General features: G+C 40.7%; 1 protein-coding gene across 1 annotated transcript in view; it reads right to left on the reverse strand.

Annotated features, from left to right (window-relative positions):
• The window catches only part of LOC141903093 (RNA binding protein fox-1 homolog 2-like), a 111,232-nt gene that overhangs the window by 77,933 nt on the left and 10,375 nt on the right, over positions 1–22,924 (reverse strand). The gene's annotated exons all lie outside the window — the stretch shown is intronic.

Raw genomic sequence — 22,924 nt, forward strand, 5'->3', positions numbered from 1 at the left:
TGAGGGTAGGTCAAAATTATACATAGTTTCTGAGCAGGATGAATAAGTAGAAGATCCTATAATAAGAACATTTCATCCTTTTTTCTGGACTTATTGCAGAACTTTCCCCGTGACAATGATGGCTGCGGGTGAAAAATCGAGCGTCGGTCATATTGAACCAGATCACATTATCATTGCAACAGGATTCGGCTTTTTAAACATTAAGCCCGCGGATCTAAGATGGATGCGCTCGGTGATCGGCGATCAATCATATTCCGTTCATTTGTGACAGTGCCACGAAATTAACGGTAAGGAGGCCTTTTCCGGGGCTTACGTCGGCCAATTTATCATTCGGGGCATCGAGCAATATAGTTATGGATGGTGCGGTTGTTAGTCAACAATGCCGCAACGTCAAATGGCAAAAGGGCTGCACCGAAACCAGTAAGCAGATGGAACAGGATTAGTTATACGCTGTAACTGATTATAACAGCAATGTCGCAATAAGGAAGATGTCAACAATATTCTTCACTCAATGCATATTAATGAACTCGGCGATATAACAGAACAGAACATTTCTTTAACCAAAAATATCAGTATGAATTTAATGCGGGAGGAAGATGGTAACAAAATTGTATGCTCAATGCATATTGATGAACTTGGTGATATAAAAAGAACTGAACATTTTCCATTTCAAAAACATCAGTAAAAATGTTCACACAATGCAATTGTCAAACTTTGAATGTGGAAGAAGCTTTTTCAACAGAGAATTTTTAGAATTTCATAAAGCTAAAAGCCCATCTAATACGATAAGAGGACATATGAAACGCCCCATAGGAACCGTACAGCTCGTTATAAAATGCCCCTCAGGAACCGTACAGCCTGTTATACGGCGTAAACAACTGTCAACTGAGGATAAGAATCCATTAAAAAGGTAACCGTGATTAGCGTGTAGTTTACCGAGGTGTCACCGCAATCATTCACAGACTTTCAGCCTTTTTTGCCGAGTTTCATCAGCTAATATTTTCTGGCAAACGAAACCGACACGCGACCAAACACGGCGCGATGTCACTCGGGTGGATTTACGCAAATAGAACTCAATCACGCATTGTTTACAATGATGAACAGGATCATTGAAGATAAACAGTCCTGTCAGAAAGAAGCACACACCAGCCTCCATCAGTCTTGTCTTTCCGCTTCGCATTTCTCTGTTTAGTTATAAATAAGATCATTATCCTGAGCCCTAAAATGACGAATGATAAACTATAGCCGCGGTCACACAAGCATTTTTGGTCAACTGGTTCTGGAAGTGACTCACTTCGCTTTGTCACAGCATTGTTTAGTATTGAGATTTACATGTTTCAAAAAGTTGTCTTGACAAAATTTAGCTATTGGCCCTAGATACAACATATCTAAAATGCAATGGGAGTTCAAGTTCAAGCCTGAGCCCGAGATCCTTTATCGCCTATGGCTTGTTTAGAAGTTTTTATATGTGATATCTTTTCTAAATCATCCCCAGATCGCCTTCAATTTCTTCTATTCTTTTCGATAAAAATGAGTTTAAAAGATACAGAATTATCTGAAAATTGTGTTAACAGACTCTGAAATACTGGAGGTATACCAACTGAAAAAGATACATCAACCACAAGCGGAAGATGCCTGTCAGATCCGAGACCGAAGTTTAGAATGAAGGTACTCCGATCAATAACAAACAATGTGTTACTGAGCTTATCAGTCACTTGGCTGATCCTAGCACAACCCCAATCACAGCAATAAGCTGACAACACGAGAAAATAATGACTAACATTTATCACTGTCATTCATAATGAAGCCCGAAGCTTTAACCGCCAGTAACTTCACAGCGAACCGACGTAGAAAACGGAAATCAGCGAAATTTTCTGAAATTACCGATAGCAGATACTGCGAACAGGTGAGATCGCAGTCGTCTGTCTATAAATCATTCAACGGAAGAAACAGACGTCACGAGGGATCGGTCGGAATTAATCTACAATAGGAAACGGCTTTCGAAAAACTATTCCCGAGACAACGAGTTGTCAATATTCTACACGTATACAACAAGAGGACAGGTAGATAGATAAATCATTAACGCCGAAGACATTGATACGAAACCTTGGGTCGTCAGTAGTTCCAAGACAATCGCTACAAGACCAAGAGTTCGTCAATAGCTATAATACGCATCACTCAAAAATTAACTAAGCCAATGGCACCAGATGCCGGTTGTTTTTACTCCTTGACCCTTTCAGTACTGACTTATTTATTAATACCCGAAAGTGCTGGAGATAATTTGAAAAAATAGAAAAATAATTCCATCCCAGTGCGTTGAATAAAGGGCACACTGCTTTAGTGTGTCTACACCACGGTGCGGTGTATAACTAATTACTGTTATTTAACTATGTTTGACAGGTGCTGCCATGTTTCAATAGAGATAAAAACTAATCACTAATAACATCAATACACCATGATGCGGTGTACTAGCAAAGTCCGTTGCTGATTTAAATGAAGCACTGTGGTGTAGACACACTGAAAGAGTTAAAGACTTCCCTTAAACCCTTTGAACCCTTAAGACCACAAACCCTTTGGCTCTTAACCCTCTGGGCCCTTAACCCTTATTCTTTAAACCCAATCCTATAGACCCTAAACCCTAATTTCTGCAGTTGAAAAAAATCACCTTTGTGCTTCTTGATGTATATTGGCGAACTCGTCTTGGAACTAATGATCATCAAATCTTGGTATGTCCATGTTTTTCAGCTCGATAAAATGTTGGTACAAAAACAACCAATCAGCTGGGACTTTGAAGCACAATTCAAAAGTTTCCAGACAGGAACTTGAAAGTGGTTTCTACTCGTTGAAACTGCAAGTGATTAACTATTTTTCACAGATAGGAAATGGGTTTCCCTTCGAAAATATGACGCGAATTTTTGTTGTTGATTAATTTCTCTCCAAACGCTATCACAAACAGGAAAGGTGTCTCATCCCGAGTCGAGAGAGAGAGAGAGAGAGAGCTTGTTCGTAAATAGAATAATTTACGATAATGCGCGGCTTTGAAGCTTTGATGTTATTTATTCTCGGCTCGACGGACGCACTCCTCGCACACGGATAAAATTAATGAATTTATAGTCATCTCATATTCTACAATGACATAAATTCATTTCGGGAAAACATCTACAGAATCACTTATTACGAATTGTTTGAAACGACTACACAGTTACAGTTAGAATTCACCCTCGCACCAATGACAGTAAGCGACTCGCTCTTAATCGCCTTATACGGTCTTTATTCCAGAATTTACACGTTCTTTTCGTCGTAAGGAGCTTACGAAAGGGCAGTTAGATTAAAGCCAGAATCCCACGAGCCTTTTTTATCTGTCCCATAAAAAGGCCCGGGCCCAAGGTCGATTCTGGTGCCGAATGGTTAGGCACCTGTTTGACACAAGCTTAATTTGGCCCAACCAAAAAACGTCAGCACTGTTATGGCCCGTGCAAAATGTCATCGGGTATCAAATCATTCGAATGCTGGAAGTGACTCACCTCACTTGCTACAGCATCGTTTTGATAGCATTTTAGTAACAAGTTTTCGATTTCTTTATGAACGCGCTCTCTTATTCCGGAGTCTGGTCCGGGTCAGTCCGACCCGAGCCAAAACATCTTCATATGACCTGGGCTTTATCCACTTTGTATCTGCATCAGTCAAAGATGGAGACCCTACTACAGTACAACATGAGTTCATCTAAAATCTATTAATAGCTCATTCTTTCTACGCGGAATGCTAACATCGATTGAACGCGATGTAATCATTAGGGCATCTATGAATGCCGCCAGCTTTTCTAGAAGGGTACTATTTTGTAGCACAAACAAAGACTATTTTCGACGGTAAATGAATACTAAACCGGTTTCGCAGTTTTATCGAGCCTGCGCCTGTGAACAATCTGAAGGTGTGTCGTATTTGAAAGCGATATCGAGCACTAGTAGAAATTACAAAGAGCAAACGTTTCTCTGTTGTAGGTAATCCTGCTTCTTCAGCTTCACACAGCAGGAAAAGTATTAATCTTTCGACGATAGAAATATCACTCGAAAAGGAAGTGCCGGATTTATTTCGAAAAATGAGACAGCAAACGCAATTCACGAGACCGTCTTCGCGTATGTGATCATCAATCACTTGATAGTCCTCATAGAATTCATATTTCAATTTGCTGCTGATCTTTCAAAGTACAAATGGTTACTTATTATCCAACAGTTTGTTGTCTTCATCAAGAATGGTGCTCATTACCATTGACTCTTCGTTTAAGAGTTCATGTCATATCACTAAGAACCTGACAAAATGTGTAGGAAACATATGATAAAATGCGCATTCGTCCATCGAAACATTCAAATCTTCAAGCTAAAATCGTGAGGGCGTTGTTATACTGAAATGTTACATTGATTCAATTTCATCATTCATTCAGTTTATATCAAGTTGATTTAAGAGTTAATCCTTTTTCTGAAACTCAGCCTGGAGCACGATGTGAATAATTCTTTCACAATTCTAGTGAAATTCAAATCAGCCGTGTTGGAAGGAATTTATGATTGCTAACGCGAATTGCCAATATTTTACAGGTTCTAAGATTAGTAACCTTGGCGAATTTACTTAAATTTTGTAAAAATATGGTATTCAAAGAAAAAACCATCATTCAATTAATTATTGCTGCCGGTTTCCTGTTACAGTCGCTGCACCAATGCCGCTGCAAATTGTCAGTAAGTTGTTGGTCAAACAGAAGCCGCTATCACAGGGAGGTGATTTTTGGCCCAGGCCAAATGGGCACAGACCCATTTGGTACCTGTGCGAACAGTTGGCTAGGGCCAAGAAACCTTCCATGACCCGAGTGTAATTACAGTCACGACCACAACTGATGTTTAGAAATAGTATCATTAACCGTCATTGCGGAGACAGGAATTCATCTATACCGAACAAACTACGTGAACTGACCATCAACATCTCAACCAATATCATTATCATCTCTCTTATATGCAGCCAGTACCGAGCACAAATTATCATCGCTGCCGGAATAAATGAACAGTCAAAACAGCACGAGGTAACAACATCGGTTTTATTAACAAGACACGACAGCTATTAAACAAGGCATGAAACCAATAAACTCGACCATCATCCAGTGTTTCGTATTCAACGAGTGTGACAAAGTTCGTTTATGCCGTACTTAACTAGACGAACCAATCAGTAGGGAGACATAGAGCGCGACCATTAGTGACTGAAATGATGCGATGACGTAGAGTGGTTGTCGGGACATTTATCTGCAGACTTCACGAAAAAATATACCGGCTACCAATTCACAGTCATATGAATAAAGTGGACTGGATCATATTCCGAGCGGACCGGGGCTTAAGCCCCAAATGGGATCGAAATGTTTTCTATGACTTTCCGGCAATATTTTCATGAATAGTAATTGTAGGTTTTTGGACAATAGCGCAGTTTATCACACCTCGGTGTAACCTAGCGCCATAATGAACAACGAGTCGTTATTTATCACAGATATACGATACACAGTTTTATGTATTGATAAGGTTGCAAAATACTTTTAACGAAGTACGCAGTCAATATAGGAATAGAAATTGCTATATGCAACCATCTAGAACATTTGTTGTTATCCACCAGCAAATGAAGACATTCATTCTATAAATAGCATCAATGTGCAGTTTGAATTGTTTGACACCCGAAAATCATTACTAAAACTCTTTTCATATATTGATAACTGACTATGTGTTAATTTAGTAGTTAAGAGTTACTGCGTGAGTCGATGTGCACTATGTCATCAATATCCGGGCTAGACTGGTCAATTCAGATCAATTCAATTCAATTGTCGATACATTCAAATTTACTTGAAGGCTTAGTATGATATCATCCACATTATGATATTCATCGTCAACAATATTAAGCAATAGATCCGATATATTGTTTTTTCAAGATGTCAATTAACTTTCAAGTTAGTTTAATACCAGTAATGCAATGTCTATTGTACTTTTCAGTAAAATGACAAACTAACAAGCAAAACATCTCTGTAAATACGAGATACAGTTCACAGCATCTGTCGTTGATGTCTTATTACGAGATTTATTTGCGTTTTTATTACAGATGCTCGTATTTCATGCTTGTCATTTACACTGGACATCAAGCCGAGGTTATGAGTAACTGCTCTCAACCGATGATAAACACTGCACCATCATTATACGGCACTATCTATCTATAATGACCTCCGAACATAACCATTACCGACTTAACGAGAGCAGTCATTAATTACTGATTAATTGATATAACGATGGATTAATTGATTGATATTTATCGATCAGTTTCATTCCGTCCCGTAAGTCTAGTATCATTACGCGACTGGATGAGGTAAACGTCAAGAGCTATTGAAACGTACGCGAAGAGATTCTTCACGAGAGAGAGAGAGAGAGAGAGAGAGATATCGCGCTCTTCTTAACCACCGCATTTGATCCGTTATTACGTCGCTGGACAATATAATGACCGGACTAGCAACGAATATCGGCGAGCCGCGGGAAATCTGTATTATTTAATGTCACATCTACGGTGACACAGTGTTCGCCCGGAGGTAATGACAAGTCAGCCACATGCAGACAAGATAATTTGGCTCGGCGGGCTACGGTAGCAATCACTACAGGCTGTGGGGAATCTATTACAATTTGCGCGCAAAAATTGTCTACGTTGTCGACGTAAAGGCAAATTTCAGACTCTCGTTTCAATATCGCGTAGCGTGCTTTCTAATCGGTGATAGACGTTCAGTTGAGGTAACGCAGCAGCGGTTTCCAGTTCGGAAAGGGATGACGTTAACTCAATAAATCACCACAATTTATCCAGTGCTGAAGCACGACGTCAATGAATAATGAACGAGCTCAATATAGATTGATATCCATTGCTCACTTCACTCTCTCCAGCTCTTCCCTCTCTAACACCCTATTTCCCATCGTCTCTTCTGTCTCAATTCTCTCTCCCTTCCAAATTTCATTAGAAATTGACCTGAAGTCTAGACCATGGATCAGTTGTGGTCCCTCCTAAGGTTGGATCCGGCCTTTGGAATGGGAATGGGGGGGGCACACATGGAATATTGGGTCACCACTTATAGGTGTTTGTGGCCTGTAATGACAGCTCGATTGAAAAAATTAAATTTTTGAAAAATTAGATGCATTTATTAGGCGAATTCTGATTAAAGTTAGGAATGAAATATACTCGCAATTTCACCATATTTTAAACAAATCTTGGGTTGAAGATTCCAAGGTCATTTGGCTGAAACCCCCTGGATCCCTCCTTCTCTCCTTCCCTCTCCCCTCCTGCTTCCTCTGAATCATGTATCCCATCATCCAATCATTCCTTTCAGATTCACGCATGTTTAACTGCGTCCTTGTCGCCATCGTAGCGCGGTACTTAGCAGCCAACCCAAAAATCGAATATTGCATGCAAAAACTATTAACCCCTGCCAAACACAATCAGCTACCACGTAAACATAAAGCCACTTTCATAGCTCTATTCTCGCCGAGTAGGCACGATAATTTTGCCAACAAAACGAGACACGTACGAACGAGAGAGAGAGAGAGAGCGGGAGAGAGAAAGAGAGCGGGAGAGGGAGAGGGGGAGAAAAGGGGGGGAGAGAGGGAGAGAGGGAGAGAGGGGGAGAGAGGGAGGGAGAGAGGGAGGGAGAGAGGGAGGGGGAGGGGGAGAGGGAGAGGGAGGGAGAGAGGGAGGGAGAGAGGGAGGGAGGGAGAGGGAAAGGGAGAGGGAAAGGGAGAGGGAAAGGGAGAGGGAGGGAGAGAGATGCCGGTTAGGACAACATAATAGCAGCGACATAATTCAATAGCAATCATGTAGTACGACAGGAAAAATACACTTTCTCACGAACCGCGTGAGTGATGAATATAGCTACTACTTCCTCATCGACGACACAAAAAAAACCCCTGACAAATACAAACAATCGATAATAAATCTTTCAGTAGCGTATTCTACGAACAACGACGATGTCGTCTGCTGCACCAGTGGTTTGACGTCGGCGGAATTTTCCCGACGTCGATGAAAAAGGAACCCGAGTCACGTAATCATTTATTAATGGCTGAACGACAGCAGCAAAATAGCCTTACCTGAAACAACGCTAGATAAATAGCTATTTCCTTCAGGGGGTCCCGAATTAATAGTCAATAATCCGATCAATTTCCATTTGAAACGCAATATCGGATACTGTTTCATGTAAGGCACGAATACAGCTATAAACAGTTTATGACCCCAAACATATTCTGTTCATGATACAAAATTCAGAACGGACCCGGGTTGTTCTTTTAGGTCCGTCCAAATTGGAATGGTTTAAAATGAAACTGTACAATTTGGAACAGTCGTTTAGCTAGTGTGAAACCATTGATCCATTCTATACCGGAATTGACCAAATTCAGACTGTTCGAAATAAAACAGTGCGAACGCGGCTAAATGGTATTTTCACATATTTTTTTTCTCATGAAAAAATAATAACGCGTTTGAATGAGTCGACTCCGCGAGAAGACGAAGTTGTTATCGTACGAGTTGTTGTAATTTACTTGACGAAAAACCTGATCTCATTACGACGACGACGACGAACGCATCATCCAAAAACTGTCACGTTATTCGTGTCGCCGAGTTATACAAATCGCGGTCGCGAGCTTTACGAGAGAAGAGAGCTCTTACTCCGACAGCTAATAGCTAGTGTCAGCCGGCGCCCCGCGCGATATGTAACCAGCTGCAAATGATCCCATTGAATATCGGGGATCTTAAAAGACCCGCCGCCGACGTGGCACTTCAGAGAATCTATGAAAATTGAAGTCGAGCTAATGAGGCATCGTGGTTTTTTATCCGGGATATATCGAGTCATAATCCGTGTACGACGCACTAATAGGTCTATGATGATGATAAGGACGCTTTTTCGCGATATGATTTCATTTTCGAGGAATTTTTCGCAAAAGACAGACAGTTCCTCAGGTGCAACGAGGCTTTTTACGACGAATGTTGATCATGGTTACTGGGATGATGAGATATCAAGCCGCGATTAAGACGATTTGGCCTGGGCCAAATTAGAGAGCGCGTTCACACGCAAACCATTCACTCGATATTAAACAATGCTCAAACAAAGCAAAGTGGATCATTTCCGGTGCTAGTTGCAATTCAAACTCAATCATTTGTCTGGTGTTAAAATTAGGCTCGGGCCTGGTCCGACTTTTTTTGTCGGGGCCAAATTTGGCCCGGGCCAAACAGGCTCAGGCCCATTTGGCACCCGTGTGAACAGTTGCCAAATTTGCATGTGTGATCGCGGCTTTAGTGTCTGTTTCAATACAAGATGTCCATGTGTGCGATTTCTAGATGACATTAAAGACATCATAAAGCTTCGGGTATTAATAGACTGAACGACAGGAAGAAATGGAAAACGACTAGAGAGAGGAAGAAAAAGAAAGACAAGAAAGAGGAGAAAAGCCGAGAAGCCCCAGTAACAAATTACTTACATCAGCTTTTACTAATTACATCAAGACTGACGTTATATTTTGTAACGCCGTTCGAGAAAAGATGTCAAAATATAACACAGCATCAAACACGCAGGTCTTCGTCTTCAATGAGAAAAACCTGAAGAACTGTGGTTCACCTGACGCGAATTCTATTCGTTTGACGACGCAGGTAACCTTGGTGTCTCGTAGCGCGATACAACAACTCTCAGGATCGGATTGAGAAGAAATTAATGATCGCATCAAGGCAACGAGACTGAAACACAGAGATTTCACGCGGGATATTTTTCTGATTTCTCGTGTCCTTGATTTCGCTTCGCGCTTTAATTTCATTATTTGCGACAACATCAATGTAATTATTTTCTTGTGGATGTTCTTGACATTTTTTCATCACCGCACTGAACCTGAATATAATTTGCTGACTCACAAGACACATGAGCTCATATCAAACATCCGCTGATTATCAAATGTCCACTTCAATCTAAGATGACCTCTTTCCACCCAACTCTCAAAGGGTTTCAACTAAGAAGCCTAACTAGGAAGCACTGCCCCTTTTGCCACAGTTGTACCCTGTCTTATTTGGCACAGGCCAAACACGCGTGTGATCAGGGCTATTATTTACACACGACTTTCAGGGACTTCAGAACATCGATGATGCAAATGATAATGTAGATGAATGCAGCAATCAAGAGGCAGCAGAGACACAAACAATTAAGAACAATCAATCAACGATGCAGTAATTTACATGTTATTCATCATTATCATCAATATCAATCAGAAATGATAACACCTCATCTAGGCAGACGCCAACAGGGAGCGGATTTTTCATCTAATTCGATCATCTAAAATATCTTGAATCCCGAGACTACGCACGTTCCGCCGGTAAAGCCGGACGTAAACGCATTGTCAGCCGCGATAAACTTCAAAGCTACGAGGAACAAACTTATCGCCGGTGGCGGCTACAGGTACATTAAACGTCGTCAGATGTTACAAACCAATCGCACGATCGCCACCGCTTCACGAGGTGACACGACGCCCGCCGCGCTAGGCAAACCAGATACATATCTGAATAGATCAAAATGACACGAGATCATATCAAGTCACTTCTTTAATCATACGCGGTTGCTGGTTATAAAAAACGAAATTAGGGCCTCACGGGCAGACGACTTCTGAGGCTGCTGATTATTAGATTAATGTCCAGGTAATAGAAAACCAACGAATCATCTCTTTGGTTTGATACGTATGCTCAGGTGTAGAGGTATCTGTAGGAGCCATTTTTGGGAACTGAATGACAAGTCATTCATTTTGTACAGTAAAATATATGAGCAGTGAAAGGCCATTAGAAAACATTGATTTATTTATTCATTTTCATAAAACTACATATAATATAAATAAAACTTAAAACATTTTTATATGCGCATTACAAGAGATGAAACAAAAAAGAAAAAATTGCCCTTGGGCAAAATGGTTTACCTTGAAAACTTCAACACTCTTATTACAAAAAAAGAAAAAATAATAAAATAATAGTCAATGATGGACAGCCCAAGAGAGAGGACTGCAAATTTGAAAAAAAACTGTTTTGACTGTTTTTCAGAAGTCACTGTTGATCAGTTCTTCGTGAGTAACTTTTTCAGCTGAATAAATACGGAGTCGATTGCACCACCTACTTCATTAAACCGAGACTTTTTAAAAGTCGACGCACGTCATCAGTTCTGATGCGAGGGGTAAAGTTTGGTTAATAGTTAATGTTACGAAGTCACGCGACGTTCTCGTCGTCAGGTGCAGTTTTATCATCGCTCGTCATAAACGTTACAACCGCGCGGTGAAGATCTCAACAACCCGAACGAAGACAATTACCCGAGTAATTATTCAATACCGACGACCGACTTCTCTTAGAAGTCTATTAACGCGGTAGTTAATTTATCGCATTCGAAACGTTACCCGAGTCGTCGCCCCCCCCCGGCGCAAACGAACCAAGCCTATATACGCTAAAAGAAATCGTAGTTCATTGATAAAGTATGCAGAAGTGTGGATCTCTGGAGACATTTTACGTCGTAAACTGAAGAAATTAGAATTTCGCTTGTTGTTAAAACAGAGAATTGATGACTTGTTACTCAGACTCGACGTCCAATTCAAAGAGGGAATAAGCATTAACCTGTCAGGCTCGAATTCATTAACCGTGATCACGCGAACGTTTTTGGCCCCGGCTTACCTGTCAAATGGGCCCGTTACCATTTGGCCCTCAACAAAAACACCAACCCGGGCCCGAACCAGATTTTAGCACAGGTCAAATGAATTGCAAGTGTTAATTGCAACTGGTTCCAGAAATGACTCACTTCGCTTTGACCTAGCTATTGAGTGAGTGGCAGGTTCTAATTACGAACCGGCCAAATTCGACTCTGTTCTGATCGGTGCCAATTTGGCCCGGGCCAAATCAACTGCGAGTGATCACGGCTATTGCTTCTTCCGAGCGAAATTCTCCATAGATGACGCAAACCCCGGATTGCGTTCCATAATAGAAGGTTGATGTGAAAGTGGATGCGGGATACGGTTTGCGGCACGGAAAATCATCTGAAACAGCTCGAATTCAATCGAGCCAGCAAAATGAAAAACACAACCAACACATACAAGTACCATAGCTGCGAGGTTTGAGTTGATAATTCCTTCTCAGATTGAATTCCACACGTGTCGCAAACAGCTAAAAACTGAATATCTCGCCAAAATGTGCAATCAGCTTCAGCAAATTGTTACGAAACCGCGACTACAGCGCACCTCTGAACCGACACTGCCGTAAGCCGTAAACAGAATGTTGTATTCTTATCACCTTTCGTTAATATGATACATGACCGCGCATAGATATTATTACTCGGTTTGACAGATACTGAATAATTAACAAGCGACGGCTCAGGATTCGAAGCACACATAGAAATCACCGTCATAAAATACGACTGGCGGTCGTTTCTTACATATCGAATTGCTCGGATTGCTCGTGCAAACTAATTGGGATTGTATAACTAGGTTTGAGGGAAGATTAATCCCGCACTGTCAAGTCATCCAACTGAAGTGCTTACCGGAACTGTCGAGATACAGGGGTGGATCTAGGAAAATTGGAAGGCCGGGGTCCAGAAGAAAAGGGCATTTCTCAGATGAAGCGGCCATATTGAAGATCTCTATTGGGGTTCTGCTTGATTCAGCCATCGGTTTTGGATATATTTGAAGAAATACATATCAGAAAGGTTGCAATTTCCGAGAGGATGTGTCAATTTAACAGGTGTTAATGATCTCTGTCTTGTCGAAAAGGGCAACCTCAACTGGAAGACAGGGGCCCCGACCCCCCAGTCACCCCCTGAATCCACCCCTAAGATATATAGGGGGAATTCAGATTCGAATGGGGAGATATTTGCTTCCTACAGGTTGGTATCGGTAGGTGCTTCAGATGTTTCTGGTACAAAGCAAAAGGTTTCGACTGATTGAAACACTGCCCTATCTTTGAGGGAAGTTGTTCAAACAGGATCATTTGCTTCTGAGGTTGAGATCAGATAACACGGAAACCTGGCAGATGAAATGGCCACCACGTAGATGAAACCAACTCTTTCTCAGCGTTCTCCGCATAGGGTTTTAAAGGGGTGGCCAAAACTTTCATTTTTACATCCATCCCTCTGAAAATCAGTGATCCCTGTTAAAAAGTCTGCTGCCCCTAAATGTATGACGTTGATGTCACTTGGTTTTTGCTTTGTAAAATAGTGAGCTTCGTGCTAGAATTGCAGATTGCACAAAAATGATCTTTGTACGGTTTAAAGGATCAATTTTCAATATTTTTGGGGACACCAGTCGCTTTGCGCTAAACAAAGAATGAATGAATGTAGTGATAACTCCCTTAAATTCCTAATTCCTTTGATTTTCGAAAAAATCCAACGCGTTCATGTACAAGAATGCCAAGAAAAAAGATGGCGGATTTCGCCGGTGGCTAAATGCAATACCGCAGGGCCGGGTCGTATAGAAAAACCATTGGCGATCAATCCAAATTTAGAAAATATTGGCAAAAACTATAGGAAAGGGTACTCGACGGAAATATCTCAGCGTATGGAGAGAACACTTGTTTCTCAAAACGGAACGCACACACGCACCTTGGAGTACTCCAAGCATGCACACATACCCGCGTATCTAAACACACTAAATCCCGCGCAGGTGATTTCTATGCATTATTTATCAACTCATATCCAATTGTCATCGCTCCGCGTTCTCGAGAGAGATCGAGACTCATATTGAAATTCTCGCCGGTGAACAATTCCGACAATTCATTTCCTGAAACGGCTCGGTAAACGCTGCAGCAGCCGCGGTAATACCTGCCTCAAGACGGTCGATTCAATAAGAATTTTATTAGATTATTAACACCGCGCACAAATAGACCGATACTTCTGTGCGTAATATTTATCAAACTAGTCAAAAGATTGTACGTATGTACGTTTAAAGGAATGAGGAAAACGAAGAGGGCCGAGACGACGAGGAGCAGGTTTCATCGCGTAATGAACTTCTCAAAGTGATTCCTCGTCAGGTATCAGCGAAATACTTGAACGCAGTCGACAGGAATTTAATCTGAGAAATGAATTTCCGATCGGAGAATGATTCAACGAATTGGTTCGCAATTCGCGACAAGCATCATCATCATCATCATCATCATCATCGTTAACATCATCTTCATCGTCATCGTCATCACCTGCCTTTGATAACGAATGCGAACTTAATAAACTGCACATATATAACCTCGATATTACGTTTCGCAGATGGAAATCTGTCACTTAATCATGTTCACATCTCTGTTTCCTTTTAGTCCGGTAATACGTGCAATTACCGCGTGTAAATTAATCTACAACTTCAACCTACGTTCGGCAAATAATAATTGCTCCGTAATGTAAGAGTTTAAAATGCGAATTTGAATTCAATTCCCGGCTATTCGAGCGTATCTGTAGTAATTCTAGAAACGCATCTAATGGATAACCGAGGCCCTACGGATCAGTCACCGTTCCCGGTTATAAGGAGTTTTCAAGGAGTTTTTAAAAGGAGAAAATTTCAAATTTCGAGGAAGCGTCTGCATCACTTTTCATATCCCAATCACTGACTCCTAAATAGGTAATGTTTATCTCGGGTAAACCATTGATTCAGTGATTATGTAAGCAAATTTTCATCTCATACACCACTAAACTCTGTTTCTAATTCGGCAATTTCCTAATTACGTAAAGGAAATCCAGATCCCAACTTTATTGATCGAGGGGTAGTCTACAGAACAGTTACAAACAAGACAAATTTCCATTCTCAACAAAAAAGAATTTTGAAGGAGTTTGGGGTATTTTATTCAATTTAAAGGCGTTTAACGCTTCATTACAAGAATTTTTTTCAGTTTTGAAGGAGTTTTTAAGTAATGAAGGACCTGAATTAACTACGCAATCATCGTTTATATCCAACGACGTTTTGTTCATTTTCTCACCGCCTGCCGCGAACGCGTCAGATTCAGTAGAAACCGCAGACGTGAATTTATCAAAACCGCTGCGAACGAAGCCGTCAAAAACACCGAACTCAAGCCGTTCGACTAATTTCATTTCAGACACGACTTCTCCGCCTCGAACAACCAAACGTATATTTTCAGAGAATTACTCGTCGTACAGCCGCGAGTGACAAGTAACACATCAGTCCCCGAGGTCTGATCAACAGTACCATTTGATGGTGTCATCCACCTTGAAGGCAATTCCTAAAATCAACTACAGTCAATATTGTCTCCTAAACGGGATCAGGTTCGCGGTTGGCGCCTCCATTCATAAATATTCATATTTTCTGATGAGAACAAAAACCGACTGTTCTAATTTCACGGCCACGAGTTTCTTTTTCACCGGGGAATTTCAGGTAATATCGAAACAAAATTGGATTCTACTATTCGTGAACCCGGTGGCTCGGTACCTTCATAACTGGCAATTTTCTGGTCGCTGGCGGTCGATAGATGTGCTCAGCAAGGTGGCGCCACTTTCCACCCATTTACACTGATCCCTGGGTTGTCCATTACATTCTCTGAATGAATCAGAGAAATTTCCCGGGTTTAAAATGTTAGAATTCAGAATTGTCCAGGTTTTTGATGAAATTTGTGAAATTCCCTGAATTTTTACTAGGCTTTTCTAGATTTTTAAATGTTAGAATTCAGAATTTTCCCAGTTTTTGATGAAATTTGTCAAATTCCCTGAATTTTTTACTAGGCTTTTCTAGATTTCCTCGATTTTTCTGATTTTCTAGATTTTTCAGGTCAGAGGCCACCCTGCTCAGGTCATTGTGACTGGTGCCACTGTGAAAATCGCAATTGCTTTGGGTTCCATCATGTTATAAGGGGGGGGGGTGACCTGAGAGGGGCTTTGGGTGAACAAAATACCGTAGAGACTTTACTCATTGGGATAACATCACAATAAGTTGACCGTCGAATATCAAGCAAGTTTTAACAAAATCATTTTTAGGACGAGTCCACTATCTATTATGAATGGTGTGAAAACCCACAATTAAAAAAGTTAAGATAGACTTCATTATTCTCGGTGTTCTAGCGCAGTATTCTCGATGGAGTTCCTACGGTCGGTAGTCGCACCGTTTCTGGCTGAGCGAATACAGTTTTTATTTTCACATCAATTTCACTTTCGATTAGTTAAAAAGAAAACTCGTCGTAATTTCGGCAGCAGTTCGCGATAACATCGAAACCCGGTTATTTTCATCACGCAAAACGACTACGAACTACTACGCAATCGATGCTTTTTAATTAAGAGATAAATTCATAGAATTTAAGCGATTTTGGCCCGTCCTACGCTTGCTTCCTACGCCGTTTATCTAAGATGAACGAAGATTGTATTTTATTAGACGGAGATATCGTGTTTACGTTTGAAATTAGAAACTAAAGACGCAGTAAGCGAAGATTGCCCTAATTATTTCAATGACTCAGGATGAAATGCTCGGCGACTGTCGCTGTAACTTAAACTATTTTCTCCCCAAAGGAGACATCGTTATTCAAGTCTATCCTCTATTCCGGCGAAAACGAGAAATTGCATTTTTTTTTTCGTGGAGAATTTCTTTTTTCGTTTTGAATCGGAAGCCGGCGCATCTTCACGAAACACTCGACTCAGTAACGCGCTAGCTTATATGTCATGTCGAAGTCAATTCGGATGAGATTTCATGTGAACGTTCTAAGATTACGGAAAGTCAGGTCTCCGTATAGGATCTGTCGTGTTCACAGCTTCAAATAGCTTTCAAACATAAATTTCAGGGACAAAATCCCATGGCCAAGAATGTTCATTTGCAGATACATTTGCATAGACTAAAAAAGTCTATGTTCTTGAATAGATAACGGCTAATTCCTAGACGTTAGACGCCATCACGCGGGACGATTTGACTAGGGTCAATTGGCACGGATCAGGCTTGTACCTAATTAGAGCGTGTTCATACGCAAACACTCACTCGATACTAAACAATGCTACAGGGTCCAGTTCCACAGTTGTGAGTTAAGATTTGACCCTGGGTTAAAACATTGAAAATGAACTAACTTTAACTCTGAGTTAACTCTAACTCACAACTGTGGAACTGGGTCCGGGCCGATACTAAACAATGCTACAGGCCAATCATTTGGCCATGCTCAAAATTGGGCACACGCAAGGTCTGACGTATTTGGCCGGGCCAAACTTGGTCTGGCTCAAACACAGGCTTAAGCCCATTATTTGACATATGTGTGAATGGTTGGTCTGCGCCTAATCTGTTACGGCAAAATACTTGTGGATCTCGGCTATCAACAACATGTCCTTAGCTGACAACATGAATTAATGATTTGAATCGTATGTTTAAACTGTTTATGCGTTTCTCGTGTCCAACTTCAGGTCAATCGCGATTACGAAAATGTAATCCGCTAATCAAATTTTCCACAGAGTGGAACGGAAAATCCATCGGAGAATTCCGACGAAAAACTGTCGTCACATATTTGCATATCGTGGAGAGATTATCCAAACAACGCCGGATTCTTATCAACGCCGGATACGGCTGCCTGCGCGAAAAATATTCTACTCAGCGTTTTGGATATTTTCTACCGAGATGCCTAGGATCATTATCAGCCAGCTGTACGGTCTGTCAATAACACACAACCCAATGATTGGTCGACACTGTATCCGGACGTGAGTTGAATAAAACGGAAAAAACGCAACCTATATACATATATATATATGTATATTTTTCTCATTTATATATATATATATATATATATATATATATATATATATATATATATATATATATATATTAATATATATATATATATATATATATATATATATATATATATATATATATATATATATATATATATATATATATAAATAAATGAGAAAAATGAAATCAGCTCTCAGTGTTCATCTTGCACTGGTTCACATATCGAAAATAGAAACGAACCTTTTTATCATGTTTCACCCATCAACAATTTCAACATAAACCACGTGCTTGCGCAACCGTTTTCGAGCTGGTACCAAAATCAGCCCGCGCCAGATTACGCCCGGACCAAAGTTCACACTGGACCCAAATGGCTTCCTGGTTCGGGAGGTGACTGACCTCGCTTGTCACATCATCAATTTGATAGCGTTTTAGTATCAGTGAATGATCGCGCATGCTTTCTAATCAGGCACTGTTCAGATTAGACAAGTTGATCCGGGCTAGTTTTAGAAGGCCCGGGCCCACAAGATAATAAGTATGGCATTTCTCGAATAAAGCTGCCATTTCATATTAGACTTCTAGCGCAGGTTCCCATCCTCGTTATTAGATATTTTTGAAGAACTACGTGTGGAAATAAGCAATTTCTGAAAGGATGAGTTTCAGACTAGCAGGTTTTGACGATCTTTGACTCGGCGAAAAGGGTAACTTCAATGGGAAGGCAAGGGTCGGGACCCCGGAAACCACCCCCTAAGTCCGCCCCTGGCGTGACTGAAGACAACGCGAGCAAACGAACGATTCGTCATCTGGAATCAACCGCACGGCGTATAACGCAACAAAAACATGTAAGATTACGACAGGCAGCGACGGCGCATATTATTCACCTTCGGACGAGAGATGTTGATTATGGGCAAAGTTTGCGGATAAATGCGCACAGGGATCAGCCTCGCGTAATGAGCTTTACATCTCTCGGGAGACCTATGAAAATGGGAAAGATTACACGGCTCGTGAATGAGAAAATCCACCGATGACAAAATCAAGACCCCGGATAACGAGAGACGTTGTCGCCGAAAGCTATAAAACTTTAGCGCGCGAATCACTTGCTGTATCTCTCTCTCTCTCTGTGCTGCGTATAAAATGTCGCTGTATATCTCCTTCAAACTCGGTGTTATCGCATTCGAAGGCTGCTGTCAAATTCGCGTCTGCTCAAAAACGACCGGAGAATGACATCAGATAAGCTGACGACATTGTGAACGACGCAGTAGTCAGTGAGCCATTATACAGAAAAGAGGGACCAGAAATTGGAAAAAATATCTCAAAGTTTTATGTGAAGATTAAGCTCGAATTGAGATGAAAGCGGATGAGTTACTGAATTTTTTAATCTTAGCTTAAACGCAATTCGTGACCGACTTAATGACAATGCTTTAATTGGGTATTTCAAGGGCCAATAAGCGCAGGGACTCGTATTCTTATCATTAGTCCGACCAATATATCTTAACTGTGTATCAATCATTTTTCTCCCTGCGGAGAATTGATAACTGAGCTACCCTTAGAAGTCATCGATCAAGCCAGGTATGCCCTATTGCTTCGGGGTTGAGAGACAATCAAGGATAACACTTGCGCCCAGGGACACGGACGGCGTTAGCGCGCCGCGGAGCTCGAGGCACGCTCAACATATCGACATTTTAAATCATCCTCGATGCGACTCGAAAAGTGGAAACCTGCTCTATTCCACCGCTGACTACCAACAACAGTGCCTCGACATTTGAAGGGTATCTTAACATGTTCAGGTGCGACGTAGGAGAAATCTCTTAACCTTTTGGAAGACGGGATGAATTTTTATCCATCATTCTCAAACACGACGAACATGAAATGATAAAAGCCTGCAGGCGACGATAGACTGCGTTCTTACTGCGAAATGAACTGGTGATATTCGGAAGTAAATTATCTTTCCTGACAAAGATTGGACTTGAAACGTAATAGATTTCAGAAGAGCATTTTTCAAGGTTTGTCGACGGGTTTCTTACAGAAGATCATTTATATCTCTCATCATTTGACGTCATATTCTAAGGTTACGAGCTTAGAAAGTTCAAGTTTCATTTTGTATTAACCGTGACGTTAGGAAGGAGAAATTCTTACCAAAACATCAGGAAAATAGAATTCAAGAGTAATTGTTTCATTACTATATACCAGGTCCATGGCTTAGACTAAGGAACAGTTGAAGACCATGGTTCTAAAAAATTAAGACCAAGACCAACTAATAACTCAAGACCAAGTCTTAAGATTTAAGATCACTTTTAAGGGGCCAGTTGAAGTCATAGCTTAGTTTAAAGACCAGCCCGGACCATATTGGTTCTACAACCAATGTAACACCTTTATACAAGTCACAACTGTGCAACTGGGCCAAGAGTTCTCGACTATGGAACCAGCCCCCAATTTTTTAACACTAGTTTAATTTTCTCTTATTTGTTCATCAATCAGACTGCAACTATTATAAACTAATTTTGATCATCAAGTTTCCGAAAAAATTCAACATTCAAGTCAACATGTTTTTAACAGAAGACGGTTTAAATCTCTGATCATTTGATGTACCAGTCTAGAACGTTCAAATTTGATTCCTCGTTTGAATTTGAACTTAAAAAACCTCGTCTCATTTACAGCAGTCGCGATAGATTTATTCGGCATTTGCAGTTGTCAAAGGGCAGTTATATCTCATCAACAAAGATTTAGATTTATAAACACTTTCCTACCGGAAAATCACTTAAATCCCCGATGATTCTATGGCATTTTTATAACCGCGACTCTCGTCGGTTGCGGCATTACAGAAGCTTTCAACAGATCGATAAAAGAAATAAAACAAAATCATAAATTTCAAGCGCTAATATTTCACGGCGAAGCAGCCATTGCCGACGTAACGTACAGTTTGCCAATTCTACCCGAGATGGTTCTATATCCGGGCAATTGGCAATTCATCATTTTACTTAATACCGACTTATACTCGGCAATCGCAATTCGCCGTGAACGCGGCGCGGGTGAAGCACTGAGTAATCTGCTCGGTGAGCTTGATCAACAAATATACACGCGAAATCTACTTAAGCACGAAACCAACCGATACACGAACATATACGCATGCATCGCTCCCCGCGACGACGTATCAAACTCAATCAAATGAAAAACATCCGAGATTATTTCGCCTTTTCGATGCCGTAAAAACCATTACAAAAACGTTTTCATACGATGATGACACTACGTGTTTTAATATCTCATGGGTGAGTCGATATGTCATCAAAATTGGCGTTTATCTTGTAATTGAATATATTTAATAGCTCTTATCGGTCGGATATGAAATTCTGTATTATTTCAATGAAGAACTTTAAAGGCAATGAGAATATTGCATGAAAGGACGCGCACTACGTCATCAATACCGGGCTTAGACTGGTTGCCAGTCAATTCAATTCAATTCAATTTTCATTATATCAAAAAAAAACTTTATTGAGCCTTTATGATATACAATTCATTTTTAACAATATAAGGCAATGTAGATGTTATATAATTACAAGGCATCAATAAACTTTCAAGGTAGCTTTCTTGTTGCGAAGGTGAAAAAAAGTGTTTTGCCAACTAGGTGGCGTATTCATGAAGAGAGGACAATAGTTTATAACCCCCTGAACAGATAAACAAATAATGATAAGAATGATGGCTTCTAAATAGAAATAACACGAATGATTAATTCAGGGCAATTCATTTCTCTTATCAATCACCAAATATTTTGACATATTTCAATCAATCAGTTTTGCCGGAGATCATGTGCCACAGCACAGGGTTTTGTCATCCACGCAATATCTTCCGACTACATCTACCCCAAAACCTCACGCGCGAAATACAAGGCTCAATTCAGGTCGCTTAAGCCTAGCGCACATCGACACTGCGATTGGAGACAACTAGTTGCTACCGAACGATTACCCCGCGCACATCGAATTCTTGTTACAACCGGTCAGTTGCAGCAACTGCATGACGCGTGTCGATCGTCGAAATCCAGAGCGCGCACATCGACGGATACGACTGCGATTGAGTACAACCAGTTGCTCAAAAGTAGAACATGAGCAACTGGCTGGAACTGGAGATAGATCGACGCTTACCAATCGTAAGCTCGCTCACATCGACACATTCGAGCAATTGATCAATAATTTGCCCATGCTAAAATTTGGCTCGGGCCCGGTCTGACGTTTTTGGCACGGGCCCATTTAACGCGCGGGTGAACAGTTGTTATATCACGGGACAAAAACACTCGCGCGATCGCCGATATTTCCTAACTTCAGAAATTTCACACAAAAATAAACTTTCTCGATTTATATTTGAACGGAATCTTCCGGTAATAGCTATTTCATAAACTCGACAATAGGCGGTGTAAATAAACCAAACCACCGAACAGTAACGTCGTCTTCGTCGTCGTTATCACTTAACAAACCGATCGATCTTATGACATTCTATTCGTCTTACGAACGAACGTCATCAATTATAATTTCACCAATTACACGCTTAAACGACTGTTATTAATTCTTTTCTGGCGACCGATCACTCGCTCGTTCGCGTCGGTCTCCGTAGACGACGAATAAATCTCCTTACCCGTCAAAATTTGGCACGCGTCTACCCGGCGACGGGACGAGTCGGAAATTGTCACGTTCGCGAACGGTGAATATATCCGTCATTCGATCGCGTTCGGGTTTAGTTACGCGGCGAAACCTCCTTAACTCGAGCTTAACTTAAGAGTTGATAATTTTTCCGGGGGTTGATTAAAACGTCGGGGAAAATATTGACAGCATCGCCCGAAAACCAATTACATATCTGTAATGATGTTATGACACTAACTGTCAGATAGTCATCAACATCTAAGCCGCATCTGCTGTGATTGCATCGGTCAAACGGGTCAGCTTCTTATTATGAAATAATAACTGAACTAATGACCTCTTAAAACAACCGATAGCAGTTTTTATAGTACATGTTCATTCATGAAAATAATCATTATAATTATTATTATCGATATAATTATTATTATCGATATAATAATTATTTATACTATTGTTACATTTTTGTAATTTACTGTAATTTTTGTGTTTATTTTGTGCTCTGTGTAATGTCATCATAATTTGTGGATAAACTAAACTGAAACTGGATATAGATTATGTCATTCAAACGAG

This window comes from Tubulanus polymorphus, chromosome 4 (genome assembly GCF_964204645.1).
Source record: "Tubulanus polymorphus chromosome 4, tnTubPoly1.2, whole genome shotgun sequence".
Lineage (NCBI taxonomy): Eukaryota > Metazoa > Nemertea > Palaeonemertea > Tubulaniformes > Tubulanidae > Tubulanus > Tubulanus polymorphus.